At 43.8% G+C, this 21,591-nt stretch overlaps 1 protein-coding gene across 2 annotated transcripts in view; it reads left to right on the top strand.

Moving 5' to 3' along the window:
• The window catches only part of PDS5A (PDS5 cohesin associated factor A), a 176,315-nt gene that overhangs the window by 31,240 nt on the left and 123,484 nt on the right, over positions 1–21,591 (top strand). The window lies entirely within an intron of this gene.

Below are 21,591 nucleotides of genomic sequence, written 5' to 3'. Positions count from 1 at the left end.
TTGGCTCACTGTAACCTCCACCTTCCGGGTTCAGGCGATTCTCCTGCCTCAGCCTCCTGAGTAGCTGGGACTACAGGCGCCTGCCACCATGCCTGGCTAATTTTTTGTATTTTTAGTAGAGAAGGGGTTTCACCGTGTTAGCCAGAATGGTCTAGATCTCCTGACCTCGTGATCCACCCGCCTCGGGCTCCCAAAGTGCTGGGATCACAAGCATGAGCCACCGTGCCCAGCGTGATGTAGAATTCTTTTGAGTGCCCCAACTGTTGTTGCTGAGATGTTCTTCTGAGCCATTAACACTTAATGCTGCAAGATTTGATGCTTGTGCTTTCTAGATGTTATCAGCACAAGATTTTCAAAGTGAAATTTGTGTAAGTGCAAGTAACAGTTGTTTCCTTACAATTGCTTCTGCCTGTCTCTGATTGGAAAACCACTGATTTTGAGACACATCCCCGTTTCAGAGATGTGAGCCTTAGAATTGATGAAACATGGTTATTTAATTTATCACAGCCCGCATGTGTGCCAGACAGTAGATCTGGCACTTATCATCTCTAAATATCAAATCTTACAAGATTATATTGCTATCTCATTATGTAGTCACAGAAGGGCTAAGTAATTCAGATTACCTATCCATTAAGAGGCAGAACAGAAGCCGGATGGAGTGGTTTATTTCTGTAATCCTAGCACTTTGGGAGATTGAGGCATGAGGATCACATGATCCCAGGAATTTGAGACCAGCCTGGGCAACATAGTGAAGCCCTGGCTGTACAAAAGAAAAGCTGAGTATGGTGATGCATTCCTGTAGTCCCAGCTACTTGGGAGGCTGATGAGAGGATTGCTTGAGCCCAGGAGGTCAAGGCTGCAGTGACCTATGATTGTGCCACTGTATTCCAGCCTGGTCTACAGAGCGGAGACCCTATTTTAAAAATTAAAAAAAAAAAAAAAAAAATTCAGGGTGGGCATAGTGGCTCCCACCTGTAGTAATGCCAGTACTTTGGGAGGCCGAGGCTGGTGGATTATTTGAGGTTAGGAGTTGGAGACCAGCCTGGCCAACATGGCAAAACCCTGTCTCTACTAAAAATACAAAAGTTAGCCTGGTGTGGTAGTGTAGACCTGTAGTCCCAGCTACTTCGGAGGCTGAGGCAGGAGAATCTTTTGAACCCATGACCTGGTAGAGGTTGCAGTGAGCTGAGATGGTGCCACTGCACTCCAGCCTGGGCGACAGAGCAAGACTTCATCTCAAAAACAAACAAACAAACAAACAATATTCTATTTTATTTATTTTGGTAGAGATGGGGTTTCACCATGTTGGCCACACTGTTTTTGAATTCCTGACCTCATCCACCTGCCTCAGCCTCCAAAGTGTTGAGATTACAGGCAGGAGCCACCACGCCTAGCCATCTTAATAATTTCTAACTTGTTTTTTTCAGACAGAGCCTTGCTCTGCCACCCAGGCTGAAGTATACAGTGGCGTAATCTCAGCTCACTGCAATCTCCATCTCCCTGGTTCAAGTGATTCTCCTGCCTCAGCCTTCTAAGTAGCTGGGATTATAGGCATGACCCACGGTGCCCAACCTAAGTCTTTTTTTTTTTTTTTTTTTTTTTTTTTGAGACAGAGTCTCGCTCTGTCGCCCAGGCTGGAGTGCAGTGGCGCGATCTCGGCTCACTGCAAGCTCCGCCTCCCGGGTTCACGCCATTCTCCTGCCTCAGCCTCCCAAGTAGCTGGGACCACAGGCGCCCGCCAACACGCCCGGCTAATTTTTTGTATTTTTAGTAGAGACGGGGTTTCACCGTGTTAGCCAGGATGGTCTCGATCTCCTGACCTCGTGATCCGCCCTCCTCGGCCTCCCAAAGTGCTGGGATTACAGGCTTGAGCCACCGCGCCCGGCCTAAGTCTTCTTTTTTAAAAACAGCTTTGTTGAGATATAATTCTTATACCATAGAGTTTACCCATTTAAAACATACAATTAGCTGGGTCTGGTGGCTCACACCTGTAATCCCGCCACTTTGGGAGGCCAAGGTGGGTGGATCACTCGGGAGTTCGAGACCAGCCTGACCAATATGGAGAAACCTCGTCTCTACTAAAAACATACAAAATAAGCCAAGCGTGGTGGCGATGCCTGTAATCCCAGCTACTCTGGAGGCTGAGGCAGGAGAATCGCTTAAACTTGGGAGGTGGAGGTTGTGGTGAGCCAAGATCATGCCATTATGTTCCAGCCTGGGCAACAAGAGCAAACTCTGTCTCAAAAATAAAATAAAATGTACGGTTGTTCTTAGTATCATCACAAATGCTTGCAGTGATCGCTACAGTCAGGTTTTTTGTGGTGTTTTTCTTTTGTTTTTTTGTTTGTTTTTGTTTTTGTTTTTTGAGACAGAGTCTTGTTCTATCGCCCTGGCTGGAGTGCAATGGTGCAATGTACTGCAGCCCCGGCCCCTGCAAGTTCAGTGATCGTCCCACCTCAGCCTCCTGTGTAGCTGGGTGTGCGCCACCATGCCAAGCTAATTGTTAAAACTTTTTTTTTTTTTTAGAGATGGGGTTGCCCAGTCCGGTCTTGAACTCCTGGGCTCAAATGATCCGTCCACCTGCCTCAGAACCCCAAAGGGCTGGGATTGTAAGTGTGAGCCACTTTGACCAGCTCATAGTCAGTTTTAGAACAGTTATCATCTCAAAATGAATTCCCTGTGTCCATTAGCTATTATCTTCATATTCCTCCCCACAGTCCTAAGAAATCACTAATCTACTTTTTGTCTATGTACATGTCCCCGATCTGGACATTTCATATAAATGGAATCATAAGCAAGTGGTCTCTTGTGGCTGGCATATTTCAGTTAGCATAACATTTCACCTAGTCATACCATCAGTTCTTCTTCTTCTTCTTTTTTTTTTTTTTTGTTGTTGTTGAGATAGGTTCTTGCTCCTTTCATCCATGCTAAAATGTAGTGGCCCCATCTGGGTTCACTGAAGCCTCGACCTCCTGCATTCAAGCAATCCTTCCACCTCAACTTCCTGAGTAGCTGGGACTACGGACATGTGCCACCACACCTGGCTATCTTCTTTTTTTGGTGTTTTTTGTAGAGACAGGGTTTCACCATGTTGCCCAGTCTCAAAATCCTGGGCTCAGGTGATCTCTGGCCTTGGCTTCCCAAAGTACTGTGATTATAGGTGTGAGCCACCTATATGCCTGGTTTTCATTATACTTTTTATGGCCAGGTAATGCTGTAGTGTATAGGTGTACCAAATTTTGTTTATCCATTTGTTAGTTGATAATAAATGGGGTTAGGCTGGGCTCAGTGGCTCACACCTCCAATTCCAGCACTTTGGGAGGCCAAGGTGGGCAGATAATCTGAGGTCAAGAATTCAAGACCAGCCTGGCCAACATGGTGAAACGCCATCTCCACGAAAAATACAAAAGTTATCCGGGCATGGTGGCACGTGCCTGTAATCCCAGCTACTCAGGAGGCTGAGGCAGGAAAATTGCTTGAAGCCAGGAGGCAGAGGTTGCAGTGAGCTGAGATGGCACCACTGCACTCCAGCCTGGGCAGCAGAGTGAGACTCGGTCTAAAAAAAAGAAAAAAAAAAGGCCGGGCATGGTGGCTCACACCTGTAATCCCAGCATTTTGGGAGGCCGAGGCAGGTGGATCACGAGGTCAGGAGTTCAAGACCAGCCTGGCCAAGATGGTAAAACCCCATCTCTACTAAAAATACAAAATTATCAGGGCCTGGTGGTAGGCACCTATAAACCCAGCTACTCGGGAGGCTGAGGCAGAGAATTGCTTGAACCCGGGAGGCGGAGGTTGCAGTAATGCAGTGAGCCAAGGTCGCAGCATTGCACTCCAGCCTGGGTGACAGAGCAAGACTCCATCTCAAAAAAAAAAAACAGGGTTGATTCACCTTTTGGCTATTGTGAATAATGCTGCTATAAACATTTTTTTTTTTTTGAGACAGGGTATCTTGCTCTGTTGCCTACCTTCTGAGCTTAAGGAATCCTGCTGCCTCAGTCTTTCAAGTAGCTGAGACTACTGGTACGTGCTACCATACCCAGCTAATTTTTTAATCTTTAGTAGAGATGGGGTCTTGCAATTGTTGCCCAGGCTAGTCTTGCATTCCTTGTCTCAAGGCATCCTCCCTCCTTGTCTTTCCAAATTGCTAGGATCGTGGGAGTGAGCCACCATTCCTGGCTTATGTGCAAATTTTTGTGCGGACATTGCCATTATTTGGATACGGTTTGTCCTCACCAAAACTCATGTTGAAATTTGGTTCTCATTGTAGCAGTGTTGGGAATTGGGGCCTACTGGGAGGTGTTCCATCATGGGGCCAGTCCCTCATGAATAGATAATGCCATCTTGTGAGAGTGAGTTCTCACTCTTCTGGGACTGGTTTAGTTACCCAAAAAGTGTGTTCTTATAAAGCAAGCTTGGTCCAACTCACAGCCCGTGGGTCACATGTGACCCAGGACAGCTTTGAATGTGGCCCAACACACATTCATAAGCTTTCTTAAAACATTATGAGACTAGGCCGGGCGCGGTGGCTCACGCTTGTAATCCCAGCACTTTGGGAGGCCGAGGCGGGTGGATCACAAGGTCAGGAGATCGAGACCACGGTGAAACCCCGTCTCTACTAAAAAATACAAAAAATTAGCCGGGCGTGGTGGCGGGCGCCTGTAGTCCCAGCTACTCGGAGAGGCTGAGGCAGGAGAATGGCGTGAACCCGGCAGGCGGAGCTTGCAGTGAGCCGAGATTGCGCCACTGCACTCCACCCCGGGCGACAGAGCGAGACTCCGTCTCAAAAAAAAAAAAAAAAAAAAAAAAACATTATGAGACTATTGTGCAATTTTTTTTGTTTGTTTTAAGGTTATTAGCTATCATTAGTGTTAGTATATTTTATGTGTTGTCCAAGACAATTCTTCCGGTGTGGCCTAGGGAAGCCAAAGGATTGGACACTACTGTTATAAAGCAAGTTTACTCCCTCATGTTTATTTCATGTTTCCTGTCTCTTTTTTTTTTCCCCTTTCAGACAGAGTCTCTCTCTCACCAACTGGAGTGCAGTGGCATGATCTTGGCTCACTGCAGCCTCCGCCTCCTGGTTCAAGTGATCTGCCTCAGTCTCCCGAGTAGCTGGGAGTACAGGCACATGCCACCATGCCAGGCTAATTTATTTATATTTTTAGTAGAGATGGGGTTTCACAATGTTGGCTAGGCTGGTCTTGAGCTCTTGACCTCAAGTGGTCCGCCAGCATCACCCTCCTAAATTGCTGGGATTACAGGCGTGAACCACCATTCCTGGTCATGTTTGTTTAATTTCTTTGTCAGATTATTCATTCCAAGTATATAGAAATAGGATTTTTAAAAAATATATTGTAATTAATTTTATTTTCTCAATAGAAATAGGGTCTTCCTATGTTGCCCAGGCTGATCTCGAACTCGTGGGCCCGAAGTAATTCCCCTCATCTCATCCCCTCACAGTGCTGGTTTTACAGATGTGAGCCACGACTTCCAGCCTATAGTAGTCCTTTATGATCAGTTTTATTTATTTCTTTTTTTCCCAAGACACAGTCTTGCTGCAGTGCCCAGGCTGGAGTGCAGTGGTGCAATCTTGGCTCACTGCAATCCACGCCTCCCGGGTTGAAGTGATTCTCCTGCCTCAGCCTCCCAAGTAGCTAGGATTACAGGTGCCTGCCACCACGCCAGACCGATTTTTTGTATTTTTAGTCGAGACGGAGTTTCACCATATTGCCCAGGCTGATCTCGAACTCCTGACCTCAAGTGATCCGCCTGTCTTGGCCTCCCAAAGTGCTGGGATTACAGGCATGAGCCACCATGCCCAGCCAATGGGTTTTATTTTTGTAAGGTAATTAGTAACATGTCTGTTTTCATTCTGAATCTAGTAATTTAGTCTTTTTTTCTTGGTCAGTCTAGCTGAAAAGTCGTCAGTTTTGTTGATGTTTTCAAAGAACCAGCTTTTTGTTTCCCTTTCTCTAGCTGCCATCAAGTTCTTCTGGGTGGTAGTATTTTTGGCAACTGATAAAGGAAGGCGGTGCCCACTTCTTCTCTGCCACTGTCTACTTTTTCCCACCACCCCTTTTTCATCGTGCCTGTAGGGGAATTTCCCTATACTTACTGTTGATTTTCCTCTAACTCTCACTGCTCCTGCCATAATTAATTCCATCTGCCTTTTTCCCACATATGTACACTTGTCTGCTTGAATCTTTTCCTTTCCTTTTTTTCTTTCTTTCTTCCTTTTTTTTTTTTTTGAGATGGAGTCTCACTCCATTACCCAGGCTGGAGTGCAGTGATGCGATCTCAGCTCACTGTAACCTCTGCCTCCTGGGTTCAAGCGATTCTCCTGCCTCAACCTCCCAAGTATGTGGGATTACAGACACCTGCCACCATGCCCAGCTAATTTTTGTGTTTTTAGTAGAGACAAGGTTTCGCCTTGTTGGCCAGGCTGGTCTCAAACTCCTGACCTCAAGTGATCCCCCCTCCACGGCCTCCCAAAGTGCTAGGATTACAGGCATGAGCCACTGCGCCTGTCCTGCTTTTTTTCTTTCAACTCTTAATCCGTTTAACCTTAGAAAAACTGCTGTGTTTTATTTTTGAGCAAAAACACCTTACATAATGTTTGATCATTGTAAGCATAAGGCAGATGATTTACCTTTATGAAGGAAAAGGAAAGCCAGAGTACTTGACATTCAATTAATGGATTAAGAGATCTATTAAGTTGCTAGATGCTCCCATCTAAATTTTCTACTGTAGTCTTTAACTAAATTGTGACAAAGTAGGCTTTTTGAGTTTGCCTGGGAACATAATCACTTAGTAGTTACAACTAATACAGTACAGTTTTTATAGTATAATGTGTGTTATTTCAGTAGTCATTTGGGGAAGCATTCCTCCTACTATACTATATATAACATATAGGTAAGAGTACTAAGCAGTGAGTGACTAGCTACATTGCCTGCATTTAAATTTTTATGCCCTTGGACAACTTAGTTGGCCTGTTTCCTCATCTGTTAAACAGGGGTATTAATAATAATGCTTCTCATAGGTATCATTGTGTTACATAAGTTAATAGTGTGTTTAAATTATTTGAAATGTACCTGACACATAGCAGAAACACAATACATGTTAGTAGCTATTAGTACTATTGCAAGTAGTTCCTATAAAAAAAATAGGCTTTAAGAATTAAGAATTTGTAAAGAAAATAAAATGGAAACAGTTTGTGCTGTAAAGAAAAAAAGAATAGAGAATTTATTATTTGAGGGTCAAAATATAGAATGATTTGTTTGTATTATATCGTCTTCGCTCATTTTATTCTTCCATCTTACAAATACCCAAAGATTAGAGAGCATCTGAGGTTATGTTAAAACCAAGTCTCAAAGCCTTTGAACCCGCCATGCATGTATCAAACTCTCAGCCTTTTTTTTTTTTTTTTTTTTTTTTTTTTTGAGATGGAGTTTCGCCCTTGTTGCCCGAGCTGGAGTGCAATGGCGCGATCTTAGCTCACTGCAACCTCTGCCTCCCGGTTTCAAGTGATTCTTCTACCTCAGTCTCCTGAGTAGCTGGGATTACAGGCATGCGCCACCAAGCCTGGCCAAGTTTTTGTATTTTTAGTAGAGTTGGGGTTTCTCCATGTTGGTCAGGCTGGTCTGAAACTCCTGACCTCAGGTATCCGCCCATCTCGGCCTCCCAGAGTGCTGGGATTACAGGTGTGAGCCACCGTGCCCCGCCACACTCTCAGCCTTTAAGGCTACTCATAATGTTTTAGGACCTTATGAATTCCCCTTGAGGCTAAAAATAACTTCTATTATGATTGTTCTGTTATAGTCAGTATCTAGGTAATTTTTAAGAATCTTATTTGTGGGTTATCTTGAAGGTGGAAATAAATGGAGTAAACCATCTTTTACCTACATTAGAAACCTTCCATAATGATTAATAGTGTATTTTTTTTTTTTTTTTTTTTTGAGATGGAGTCTCACTCTGTTGCCCAGGCTGGACTGCAGTGGCGAGATCTCGGCTCACTGCAAGCTCTGCCTCCCGGGTTCATGCCATTCTCCTGCCTCAGCCTCTCCGAGTAGCTGGGACTACAGGCGCCCGCCTCTATGCCCGGCTAATTTTTTGTATTTTTAGTAGAGATGGGGTTTCACCGTGTTAGCCAGGATGGTCTCGATCTCCTGACCTCGTGATCCACCTGCCTCAGCCTCCCAAAGTGCTAGAATTACAGGCGTGAGCCACCGTGCCCGGCCGACTAATAGTGTATTTTGTAGTATGTGCTTGTTAAATGGTTTAGATCTGATAGAATGGATCTTTTTTGTTGTTGTTGTTGTTTTTTGTTTGTTTTTTGATACGGAGTCTCACTCTGTTGCCCAGGCTGGAGTGTAGTGATACGATCTTGGCTCACTGCAACTGCTGCCTCCCAGGTTCAAGCAATTCTTATGCCTCAGCCTCCCGAGTTGCTGGAATTACAAGTGCGCACCACCACATCTGGCTAATTTTTGTATTTTTTGTTTGTTTGTTTTTGTAGAAACGGGGTTTCACCATGTTGGCCAGGCTGGTCTCGAACTCCTGACCTCAAGTGATCCGCCCACCCTGGCCTCCCAAAGTGCTGGGATTACAGGTGTGTGAGTCACTGCACCTGGCCAGAATGGATCTTTAAAATAGAATTGGGTTTGGAGTTCAGGAAAAAGCTAGTAAAATGTGTGGCATCTAATTTTTCTGCACCACACAATTTAGGTATGAAATAATAACCTTGTCTTATTAAGTAATGCTAACCTTCAGTAAATATATTAGTAATAAATTACATATCAAGTAATCGATGCTGGTTTATTAGAAAAACAGGTCATTGAATTTTTCCCAAAGAATAATTTGTTGAAATTCAAAGAAATAAATAGTTCGATGCTTTGTTGTTTTTGTTGCTTTATTAATAGTACTTTAGTACTTAGTCTTGTGAGATATATGTATATGTGTGTATGTGCATGCATGTGTGTGTGTGCGTGTGTGTGTGTGTGTGTGTTTGAGTAGTTTTTGCCAAATGCGAATTTTGGAGGCATTTCTGTTCTCAGACTTGGTCAATTACTGAAATCTAGAACATGTAAAAAATATACTAATGCATTTCATTCCTTCAGAAAACATCTTGTACGTATGTCTTAGTATGTAAGGCAGATGTGGGATATGTAAAACACAGCCCCCATCCTTTAGGAGATCCTGTAGGAGTTCACTGCAGCCTTGAACTCCTGGCCTCGAACGATCCTCCCACTTAAGCCTCCCAAAGTGCTGGGATTAGCGTCTTCTTGAGAAGACATGATTTTTATTACTAATGACCACAGCATTAGATGCTGTAAAGTAATTGCTTCATAATTGGTACAGTGTTTCCAGTACAAAGGAGTCAATGATCCCTTCAGAAGAGGAAGTTGACTGGGTGTAGTGACTCACACCTGTAGTCCTAGCACATTGGGAGGCCTCGACAGGTGGATCGCTTGAGCCCAGAAGTCCAAGACTAGTCTGCACAACATGGCAAAACCCGTCTCTACAAAAGATACAAAAATTAGGTGAGTGTGGTGGTGCATGACTTTAGTCCGAGCTTCTCGGGAGGCTGAGAGTTTAAGGCTGTAGTGACCTGTGATTATGCCACTGCACTCTAGCCTACGTGACTGAGACCCCGTCTCAAGAAAAAATGGAATTTGGGCAAAAACATTAAGGATGGGTAAGAATTTAGTAAGAGCGTATGTTTGGGTAGGGTAGGTATGTATTGAGGAGCAGAAGCAATTCTAGAACATATTCACATATTAAAAAAAGTGTCGAACTCTGTAAGCTTTCTTTTTTATGTGTAAAGCTGTAAAGAGTCTCAAGATATTTTTGGAAGATAATGAATTAACCCAGTTTGACTAGAGCAGAGAGTTGACATTACATAATGTTTTATAATTATATATAAACATATACATATGTATAAGTATAGACGTGGAAGAGGCAAAATTATAAAATTTTTTTTTTTTTTTTTTTTTGAGACGGAGTCTCGCTCTGTTGCCCAGGCTGGAGTGCAGTGGCGCAATCTCGGCTCACTGCAAGCTCCGCCTCCCGGGTTCACGCCATTCTCCTGCCTCAGCCTCTCCAAGTAGCTGGGACTACAGGCGCCCGCCACCACGCCCGGCTAATTTTTTTGTATTTTTAGTAGAGACGGGGTTTCACCGTGGTCTCGATCTCCTGACCTCGTGATCCGCCCGCCTCGGCCTCCCAACGTGCTGGGATTACAAGCGTGAGCCACCGCGCCCGGCCTTAAAATTATAAAATTGATTATGATGTTTAAAATGTCATAAGGAATGCGGCAATAGGAAATCACTGTTTGAGTTGGGATAACATTAATTTAGGAGCGCTGTGTTTGGTTTTATAATCTAAAGAGACAAGTTGGGTATGATACAATAAAGGCCTAAACTAAGCATTTTGGCAATGGAATCTAAATGTTACCAACTTTATTCAGTATGAAACTAGCTCACTTTTTTTGTTGTTGCTGAGATGGGGTCTTGCTCTGTGGTTCAGGATGGAGCAGCAGTGGTGCAATCATAGTTCACTGCAGCCTTGAACTTGAACTGTTGGCCTCAAGAGCTCCTCCCTCAGCCTCCCAAAGTGCTGGGATTACAAAATGAGCCACCACTCCTGCCTGTGAAGTTTTCTTAAAAGGAATTACAATCTAGGTGCAATGAAAAGGCATAATAATGATGTGATAAACTTGGTCAGTAAGCCACTTGAACTTTGAGCTTTAGGCCCAAAAGTTGCTCTAATGTGCTAAACTCCAAAGTTAGTTTGTGTGTATTGGGTGGACTTTCAATTCTGATGGCTTTATGCCTAACTGTGCTCCTGCACTACCTGCCGTAGTTTTCTTTTTTTTTTGTTTTATTTTATTTTATTTTTTTTTTTGCACACAAAACAATAAACATTTTCTAAAAGTACATACTAACAAAAAGATGCATATCAGACACATTAGGAAGGTTGCACATGGGAAGACGGGAATAGAAATGGGGGGTGGGAATTAAAGAAAATAAACGAGAGAGGGACTTTGTATGGATCAATGATAATAACTCAGTCCTCTATTTGACAAAGAAGAAGGAGAAGGAAGAGGAAGAAAAAGAAAGTGGGATAAAGGATCAGAAAGGGAGGAAAATAGAAAAAATTAGAGTATGACTCCAGGGTAGACCTGTTTTGTTGTCGCTTGGTTCGTTGGTTGGTTTGACAGTTGTATTTTTCATATGTTTCGCCATGTTGGCCAGGCTGGTCTCGAGCTCCTAGCCTCAAGTGATAACCCGCCTCAGTCTCCCAGAGTACTGGGACTACAGGCGTGAGCCACCACATCCAGCCCCCACATTGCTTCTGGCCTCTGTGGTAGACCTCCCGGATGGGGTGGCCGGGCAGAGGCGCTCCCCACATCCCAGACGGGGCGGCCAGGCAGAGGTGCTCCTCACTTCCCAGACGGGGTGGCCGGGCAGAGACGCTCCTCCCTTCCTAGACGGGGTGGCGGCCGGGCAGAGGGGCTCCTCACTTCCCAGACGGGGCGGCCGGGCAGAGGCGCTCCTCACATCCCAGAAGGGGTGGCCGGGCAGAGGCGCTCCTCACTTCTCAGACGGGGCGGCCGCGCAGAGGCGCTCCTCACTTCCCAGAAGGGGCGGCTGGGCAGAGGCGCTCCTCAGTTCCCAGACGGGGCGGCCGGGCAGAGGCGCTCCTCACTTCTTCCCAGACGGGGCGGCCGGGCAGAGACGCTCTTCACTTCCTAGATGGGGTGGCGGCCGCGCAGAGGCGCTCCTCACTTCCCAGACGGGGCGGCCAGGCAGAGGCGCTCCTCACATCCCAGACGATGGGTGGCCAGGCAGAGGCGCTCCTCACTTCTTCCCAGACGGGGCGGCCGGGCAGAGACGCTCCTCACTTCCTAGACAGGGTGGCGGTCGGGCAGAGGGGCTCCTCACTTCCCAGATGGGGTGGGCCGGGCAGAGGCGCTCCTCACATCCCAGACGATGGGTGGCCGGGCAGAGGCGCTCCTCACTTCCCAGACGGGGCGGCCGGGCAGAGGCGCTCCTCACTTCCCAGGCGGCCTGCCGTAGTTTTCATGTTACGGCATATTAAATAAATAAAAGGGCTGTGTTACAAATAATGATACAAAATAGGAAAGGAAGCTGTAAAGGAGCACATATTGGCAAATAGGTTGTTCATTCTCAGTCTTAGCCAGCAGTCCATGTATATGCTCAGTGAGTAAACTGTCATTTTAATATAAAAATTAGATGGCCTGTTTAATTCAGAACTCACCTTGTCTTTACACCTGACAGATTGATTTTTGTTGTTCAAAGATTGGTATACATGTAAAGTTTTCTGGGATTATAGTGTCATTAATTCAAGAAATACTGAGTACTTACTCTGTATGAGGCACAATTTTTTTTTTTTTTTTTTTGAGACGGAGTCTCGCTCTGTCACCCAGGCTGGAGTGCAGTGGCGCAATCTCGGCTCACTGCAAGCTCCGCCTCCTGGATTCACGCCATTCTCCTGCCTCAGCCTCTCCAAGTAGCTGGGACTACAGGCGCCCGCCACCACGCCCGGCTAATTTTTTGTATTTTTAGTAGAGATGGGGTTTCACCGTGGTCTCGATCTCCTGACCTCGTGATCCGCCCGCATTGGCCTCCCAAAGTGCTGGGATTACAAGCGTGAGCCACTGCACCCGGCCAAGGCACATTTTTTGTAGACTCTAGGACTACACAAATAAATTTTAAATCTGTTGCCTTCACAGAACTTAAAGTCTAGTGCAGGAAAGACAGAATAAGCAAGTAAAATGTAAGAAAAATGGAGAAAAGTAAAACTAAGAGAAACTGCTTTTACAGCATAAGAGTTAAAAAGGTGTCCTTGCAAGTATTAGATTGGCAATCCTGAAACCTAGGTTTTAGTTTTCAGTTCTAGACCTACCATTAACTCATTATGTTTCTTCAGTTAATATCTCTAGGCTGAGCATAGTGGCTCATGCCTGTAATTCCAGGACTTTGGGAGGCCAAGATGGGCAGATTGCTTGAGCCTAGGAGTTTGAGTCAGCCTGGGCAACATGATGAAATCCTGTCTCTACAAAAATCAATCAAACAACAAGACCCCAAAATTTAGCCAGGCATAGTGGCACATGCCTGTAGCCTCAGCTTCTCGGGAGGCTGAAGTGGGAGGATTGCTTGAGCCCTGGAGGTGGAGGCTGCAGTGAGCGCCTCTGCGCTTCAGCCTGGGTGACAAAGCAAGACCCTGTCTCCAAAAAATTAAAATCTGTAGGTCTGTTTCTTCCTCTCTGTCTCTCCTGTTCCTCCTCGTCTCTTCTTTATTTTTATGTGAAGGAATTCACATTTCTGAATCGCCTACATTATCTAAAAGGTGGTTAGATTAACTGCTTTAAAGAGAACCCAAGATTCTTTTTTTTTTTTTTTTTTGAGACGTAGTCTCGCTCTGTCACCCAGGCTGGAGTGCAGTGGCGCGATCTTGGCTCACTGCAAGCTCCGCCTCCTGGGTTCATGCCATTCTCCTGCCTCAGCCTCTCCGAGTAGCTGGGACTACAGGCGCCTGCCACCACGCCCGGCTAATTTTTTGTATTTTTAGTAGAGACGGGGTTTCACCGTGGTCTCGATCTCCTGACCTCGTGATCCGCCCGCCTCGGCCTCCCAAAGTGCTGGGATTACAAGTGTCAGCCACTGCACCTGGCAAGATTCTTATGTATCTAAAATTCTTATATATCTTTAGATTCTTTCATATCTGAAGTGTAACCTAAAAGGTGCATAAAACAAATGCAGTTTAATAAGTAACCACAAAGTGAATGTATGTATAAAGAAATAGAATATCATCAGCACCCCCAGAAGTTGTATGTTCCCCTCAATCGTAAGCTGCTTCCTTCATACGTAATTCCTCCATTACCATGTTAATGCAGTCTCCTTGGTTTTCTTATATTTTCACTACATACCTCTTAAAAGTAATAGGTTCTTTTTTTGTTTTTTCTTTTGTTTTTTCTTCCAGACAGGGTCTTGCTCTGTCACCCAGGCTGGAGTGCAGTGGCAAGTGATTCTCTCACTTTAGCCTCCCAAGTAGCTGAGATTACAGGCACCCGCCACCAGGCCTGGCTAAATTTTGTATTTTTAGTAGAGATGGGTTTTGCCATGTTAGCCAGGCTCATCTCAAACTCCTGACTTCAAGTGATTCTCCTGCCTCGGCCTCCCAAAATGCTGGGATTGCAGGTGTGAGACACTGCTCCTGGCCATTTTCATATTTTTCTAGTTTTATTTATTTTTTACTTTATTTAGACAGAGTCTCTGTTGCCCAGGCCAGAGTACACTGGTACAACCATAGCTCAATTTAAATATATCCAAAGTATTGTACAATAGTTCAGCTATACCTTAATAAAGCTGTTTTTTGTTTTTGTTTTTGTTTTTTTTGGAAACGAAGTCTTGCTCTTTTGCCCAGGCTGGAGTGCGGTGGTGCAATTTCAGCTCACTGCAACCTCCGCCTCCTGGGTTCAAGCGATTCTCCTGCTTCAGCGACCCAAGTACCTGGGATTTCTACAGGCGTGTGCCACCATGCCTGACTAATTGTTGTATTTTTAGTAGAGAAGGAGTTTCAGCATGTTGGCCAGGCTGGTCTCCAACTCCTGACCTCAAGTGATCTACCCCCCTTGGCCTCCCATAGTGCTGGGTTTAAGACGTGAGCCACCTTGCCTAGTCCTAATAAAGCTATTAAAAATTTTTTTTTTTATGTTTTGAGAAAGGGTCTCAGTCTGTCGTCCAGGCTGGACTGCAGTGGTGTGATCAGAGCTCATTACAGCCTCACCCTCCCAGGTTCAAGTGATCCTCCTGCCTCATTCTCCTGAGTAGCTGGGACTACAGGCGTATGTCTCCATGCACAGCTAATTTTTATTTATTATTATTGGTAGAGATGAGGTCTTGTTATGTTGCCCAGGTTGGTCTCCAACACTTGGGCTCAAGCGATTTTCCTGCCTCGACCTCCCAAAGTGTGATGACAGGCATGAGCCACTGTACAATGTACTACTATAGCTCAGCCATAGCCTTGATCTAGGCTCAAGCCATCCTCTTGCCTCAGCCTCCCAAGTAGCTGGGACTACAGGCATTGGCCAACATGACTGGCTTTTTTCTAGTTTTACTTTTTCAATTTTATATGGCTAGAATCATACTATATGGTTCCTTGTGTTACTGTGTCTTCAGTGTTATGTTTGAGTTTTATATTATTGCTTTTTGTTTTTTTAGATGGAGTCTCGCTCTGTTGCCAGGCTGGAGTGCAGTGGTGTCATCTCAGCTCACTGCAACCTCGGACTCCCTGGTTCAAGCGATTCTCCTGCCTCAGCCTCCTGAGTAGCTGGGATTACAGGCATGCGTCACCACACCCAGCTAATTTTTGTATTTTTAGTAGAGATGGGGTTTCACCATGCTGGCCAGGATGGTCCTGATCTCCTGACCTTCTGATCCATCTACCTCAGCCTCCCAAAGTGCTGGGATTACAGGCATGAGCTACCGCGCCTGGCCTAACTATATAGTATTTCATTATACAGTTTAATCAGTCTTCTATTGACATTTTTCACTTGTGGTTTTTTGGCTTTTACAAACCACATTGCTGTTGTTAAAATAAAAACTTAAGACATACATACATATATATTTTTTGAGACAGAGTCTTGCTCTGTCACCTAGGCTGGAGTGCAATGGCACGATCTCGGCTCACTGCAACCTCCGCCTCCCGGTTCAAGCGATTCTTCTACCTCAGCCTCCAGAGTAGCTGGGATTACAGACACGTGCCACCACACCTGGCTAATTTTTGTATTTTTAGTAGAGACGGGTTTTCACCATGTTGGCCAGGCTGGTCTCCAACTCCTGACCTCAGGTGATCTACTCACCTCGGCCTCCCAAAGTGCTGGGATTACAGGTGTGAGCCACTGCGCCCGGCCCAGACACATTAAATTTAACAGAACTTAATTGAGCAAAGAATGATTCACAAACTGGGCAGCCCCCTCCAAACTTGAGTGGGTTCAGAACAGTTCCAGAGCTGCCAAGTGGTCAGATAACATTTATGGACAGAAAAAGGAAAGTGATATACAGAAAACGAAAGAGGTACAGAAATAGCTGAATTGGTTACAGCTCAGTGTTTGCCTTGTTTGATCATGGTTTGAACAATTGGCCACCTGTGATTGGCCACAATTCTGTGTGATTGGTAGGAGAGGAGGTTACAGTCTTCTTACAGTCTGGTTAGGTACAGCTCAGTGTATGGAGAATCCTTTAGGCTGAATTTATGCAAGGAACCAGCTTTAGGCTAAACTTAACACTCCAATCATCCTTGTATACATACTCATACATCCTTGTATACATACTCTAGCTGCTTTAGGGCACCACCAGAGGTGAAATTGTTGAATCATTGGGCATGCATGTCTTCTACTTAACTGAAAGCACCAAAGTGGTTGTACCAATTTACATTTCAATTAAAAAGTGAGTGAGAGTTCTCATTTGCTATGTTAGACTTACAAAAAGTTCATTTGGCCGGACACAATGGCTTACACCACTTTGGGAAGTCAAGGCAGGAGAATTGCCTGAGACCAAGGGTTGGAGACCAGCCTAGGCAACATAACAAGACCCCATCTCTACCAATAATAATAATTAAAAATTAGCTGTGCATGGTGGCATTCGTCTGTGGTCCCAGCTACTCAGGAGACTGAGGCAGGAGGATCACTTGAGCCAGGGAAGTTGAGGCTGCTGTGATCCCTGATCACACCACTGCAGTCCAGCCTGGGTGACAAAGTGAGAACCTTTCTCAAAAAATAAAATTAAAAAAAATTTTTAATAGCTATACTGAGGTGTAATTGAATTACTGTACAATAATTTGGACATATTCAAATTATATGACATATAATAATCCATCTGGTCTTTGTTCTGATTCTTGGCACAGAGCCTCAAAAACCCTTGGAATTTCCCAAGTGAGAGTGTCTTTGTTATGCTAATGAGGTAGCTCCTGGCAGTGCCACTAGATAGCTTCAGGATGCGGCTGGTCACTTAAATTAGAGGACTGGATCCCTGAGGAATCGCCACACTGACTTCCACAATGGTTGAACTAGTTTACAGTCGCACCAACAGTGTAAAAGTGTTCCTATTTCTCCACATCCTCTCCAGCACCTGTTGTTTCCTGACTTTTTAATGATGGCCATGTGGTTTTGATTTGCATTTCTCTGATGGCCAGTGATGATGAGCATTTTTTCGTGTGTTTTTTGGCTGCATAAATGTCTTCTTTTGAGAAGTGTCTGTTCATGTCCTTTGCCCACTTTTTGATGGGGTTGTTTGTTTTTTTCTTGTAAATTTGTTTGAGTTCATTGTAGATTCTGGATATTAGCCCTTTGTCAGATGAGTAGGTTGCAAAAATTTTCTCCCATTCTGTAGGTTGCCTGTTCACTCTGATGGTAGTTTCTTTTGCTGTGCAGAAGCTCTTTAGTTTAATTAGATCCCATTTGTCAATTTTGGCTTTTGTTGCCATTGCTTTTGGTGTTTTAGGGATCTAGAACTAGAATACCATTTGATTCAGCCATCCCATTACTGGGTATATACCCAAAGGACTATAAATCATGCTGCTATAAAGACACATGCACTTGTATGTTTATTGTGGCACTATTCACAATAGCAAAGAGTTGGAACCAACCCAAATGTCCAACAATGATAGACTGGATTAAGAAAACGTGGCACATATACACCATGGAATACTATGCAGCCATAAAAAATGATGAGTTCATGTCCTTTGTAGGGACATGGATGAAACTGGAAAACATCATTCTCAGTAAACTATCGCAAGGACAAAAAACCAAACACCGCATGTTCTCACTCATAGGTGGGAATTGAACAATGACAACTCATGGACACAGGAAGGGGAACATCACACTTGGGGGACTGTTGTGGGGTGGGGGGAGGGGGGAGGGACGGCATTAGGAGATATACCTAATGCTAAATGACGAGTTAATGGGTGCAGCAAAACAACATGGCACATGGATACGTATGTAACAAACCTGCACATTGTGCACATGTACCCTAAAACCTAAAGTATAATAATAAAAAATAAAAAAAATTAAAAATTAGAGGACTGGAACTTTCTTCCAGGAGGAGAGGGAGGCTGGAGATTGAGTTCAGTCTTAATTTTATCATTCATGCCTATGTGGTAAAGCCCAATGAATCCTGTGAACACTAAAGCTCAGGGGAGGTTACTGGTTGATGAACAGAGTGATATGCTGGGAGGATGACATGTCCAGATTCCATGAGAAGAGGATACGAAGCTCTGTGTCCCCATCCCATCCACATACCCCTCTTCACCCCCAAGACTTTGGCTTATGTGTCTCTTCAGTTTGACTGTTCTTGAGTATATACTTTTCTTCCACCTTGTTATTTTCTGTTTCTTTCTTTTTCCTTCTAGCTCACAGCACCTGGTATTCCCCAGTGATCTACCATCCAAGATCGAGCAGGCTCAATCTTGTTTAGGCTCCCAAGTATTTCCTTTATAATAAAACTGTGACAGTAAACATAGTGCTTTCAGACCGGGTGCAGTGGCTCATACCTGTAATCCCAGCACTTTGGGAGGCCAAGGTGGGCAGATCACCTGAGGGCAGAAGTTCGAGACCAGCCTGGCCAACATGACGTAACTCCATCGCTACTAAAAATAAAAAAATTAGCCAGGTGTGGTGGTATGCATCCAGCTATTAGGGCAGGCTGAGGCATGAGAATCACTTGAACCCAGGAGGCGGAGGTTATAATGAGCCGCGATTGCGCCACTGCACTCCAGCCTGGGTGACAGCAAAACTGTGCCTCAAATAAATAATAAATTTAGTGCTTTCATTGAGTTCTGTGAATTATTCTAGCAAATTTTCAAACCTGAGGGAGCTATAGGAAACCCGAGATTTATAGCTGGTCTGTCAGAAATGGAAGTTGTCCCTGAGAATTGGGGCTGGCATCGGAAGTGGAGGCAGTCTTGTGAAGAACTTTGCCTGTGGGGTTCTGCACTAAGGTGGGTAGTGTCAGAACTGAATTGAAATGTAGGACACCTATTTGGTGTCAGAGAATTGCTGTTGGGAAATAACAACCTGACAAGTTTTGACATACATACACAGCATTGAAACCATCGCTTCAATTAAGATAGTGAGCTTATCATCCTCATACGTTTCCTCCTTTTGCTTTTTAGTCCTGTCTGCTTCCCATTTGCATCTTGCTTCTGTCAGGTTCCTTTTATTGCGAATTAGAAGTCTTTTGTATGGGTATACCACAATGGATTTATCCATTTACCTTTTGAAGGACAGTTGGTTATTTTCAGTTTTGTGATATTCCAAATAAAGCTGTTAAGAACACTTACTTGTATTTGTGTGAAATGTTTTCAGTAAATTCTTAAGAATGGAATTTTTGGCTTAAATGTTAAATGCATCTTTAAATTTTATGAAAAACTGCCATACAGTTATCTGAAGTGGTTATGCCATTTTATATATCTACCTCCAGTGTATGTTTCTCTTGTTAAGTCTGTTCAGATCTTTTCCTCATTTTTATATTGAGTTGGATGATTCACATACTACCTGATTTCAAAACTTTTTTATAAAGCTACAGTAATCAAAGCTATGTGGTATTGGTAAAAGGGCACAGAAAATAGGAACACAACAGAGAGTCCAGAAATAGGCCTACATGGTATAGCCAGTTTTTTTCAACAAAGATGCCAAAACAATCCTGTAGAAAAAGAGAAAGAATAGTCTTTTCTAGAAATGGTGCTTGAACACCTTGACCCAAAAGCTTTCAGTACATACAGAAATTAACTCAGAATGAATATAGACATACATGTAAAAACCTAAAAACTATAAAACTTTTCCAAGAACACATTGGAGGGCCAGGCGTGGTGGCTCACGCCTATAATCCCAGTGCTTTGGGAGGCCAAGGCGGGCAGATCACTTGAGGCCAGGAGTTTGAGACCAGCCTGGCCAACATAGCGAAACCCCATCTCTACTGGAAGTAGCTGGGTGTGGTGGTGCACGCCTGTAATCCCAGCTACTTGGGAGGCTGAGGCAGGAGGTTGCAGTGAGCTGAGATTGTGCCACTGCACTCCAGCCTAGGCAACAGAGTGAGACACCCTCTCAGTCAATCAGTCAGTACCACAACGGAGAAAATCTTTGCAACTTTTGGTTAGGTAATGATTTCTTAGGTAGGACACACAAAGCACAAACCATAAAAGAAAATAGTTGATAGTTAGATTACATTAAATCTTTCATCAATGAAATTTTTCTATCTATGCTGTTAAAGACAAGCCTCAGACTGGGAGAAAATATTGCAATATACATATCTGATAAAGGATTGGTACCCAGAATATATGACAGCTGAAAACACATAAGGAAAAAAGAAAAGAGATTTGGAGAGGCACATCACCAAGAAACGTAGAGTAGGTGGCAAATATGTGAAAAGATGCTTAATTTTGAGTTAATTTGTCTCAAAAAAATAAAATATTTATAGAGTGCTGGAATGTGGTAAGTATTCAGTAAATGTTAATCATTATTAATAGTATTGGTGTTAGTGTTTCTTTTTTATCAATATTATAAAAACCTAGCTGTGGGCAAAATACTTACTTTGATTTTTTCCTGCTCGTTTCTTAAAAAAAAGAAATACTAAGACTGCAATAGATAAATAGCCAGAGGGTATTAAAACACAATCCACAGGAAAAAAGTTCACACAAACATACCAAGAAATTGTTTAATTCTCATAAGTGCATGATAAATTAGATGAGGTAGGAAGAGATTAGTCTACAAAACCCAATAGCATTTAAAAAGGCCCGAATGGCACAGGGGATTCTGACATGTTTAAGGATCTGAGAGAAAATCAGAGTCATGTTTCAAACACCGATCAAGCTTTATTTATGTTATTTTATGCAGACAGGGAACTTGATATTTAAAAAGTGATTTCGAATTGCTGGAAGAGCACCCTTAATTCAGGCTTACAGGACTGGACTCCCAGAACACTTCATATAGCTGGCCCACAAGGCGAGCTGACTCCTGTGCTCTAATCAGAAAGGTGGGGAAATCGGGAAGCCACCCTGGAGCTCTTAAGTAGGGACACACTTTTAGCCGTAATCCAGTGATTAGGAAGTTACCATTGGTATAATTTGCTACAGAGCCTCACACAGTTTAATAGATTAGTACCAGCACAAAGTGGATGCTTCTTCCCTCTGTCTTCACAGTACTCACAGCCAGTCAGTAGAAGGCTGCTGTGTATGTGCATGCCCGCACACACATACACACAACACCTCACTCCATATTTGCCAGCTGACAATAGCAGAAACTACACCACCACGTCTTCTGAACTTTCACCTTCCAAATCTTGAATAAGTGCCTCTGATGGTCTATACCAGAATTATGACTTTAACTTCATTGCAAGGGAATCTAGGAAATGTAGTTTTTAGCTTTCCTGCCTCATTACAGCACATTAAAATGACATATTTTAAAAAGGGAAGAATGAATGGAATTTCATTTGTGTTCCTGTGTGGTAAAGCAAAATCTAGTGGCTTAAAATGAATAATTGTTTCTTTTTTTTTTTTTTTTTTTTTTTTTTT

This window comes from Symphalangus syndactylus, chromosome 16, assembly GCF_028878055.3.
Source record: "Symphalangus syndactylus isolate Jambi chromosome 16, NHGRI_mSymSyn1-v2.1_pri, whole genome shotgun sequence".
Classification (NCBI taxonomy): domain Eukaryota; kingdom Metazoa; phylum Chordata; class Mammalia; order Primates; family Hylobatidae; genus Symphalangus; species Symphalangus syndactylus.
This window is presented reverse-complemented; position numbering and strand designations above follow the sequence as displayed.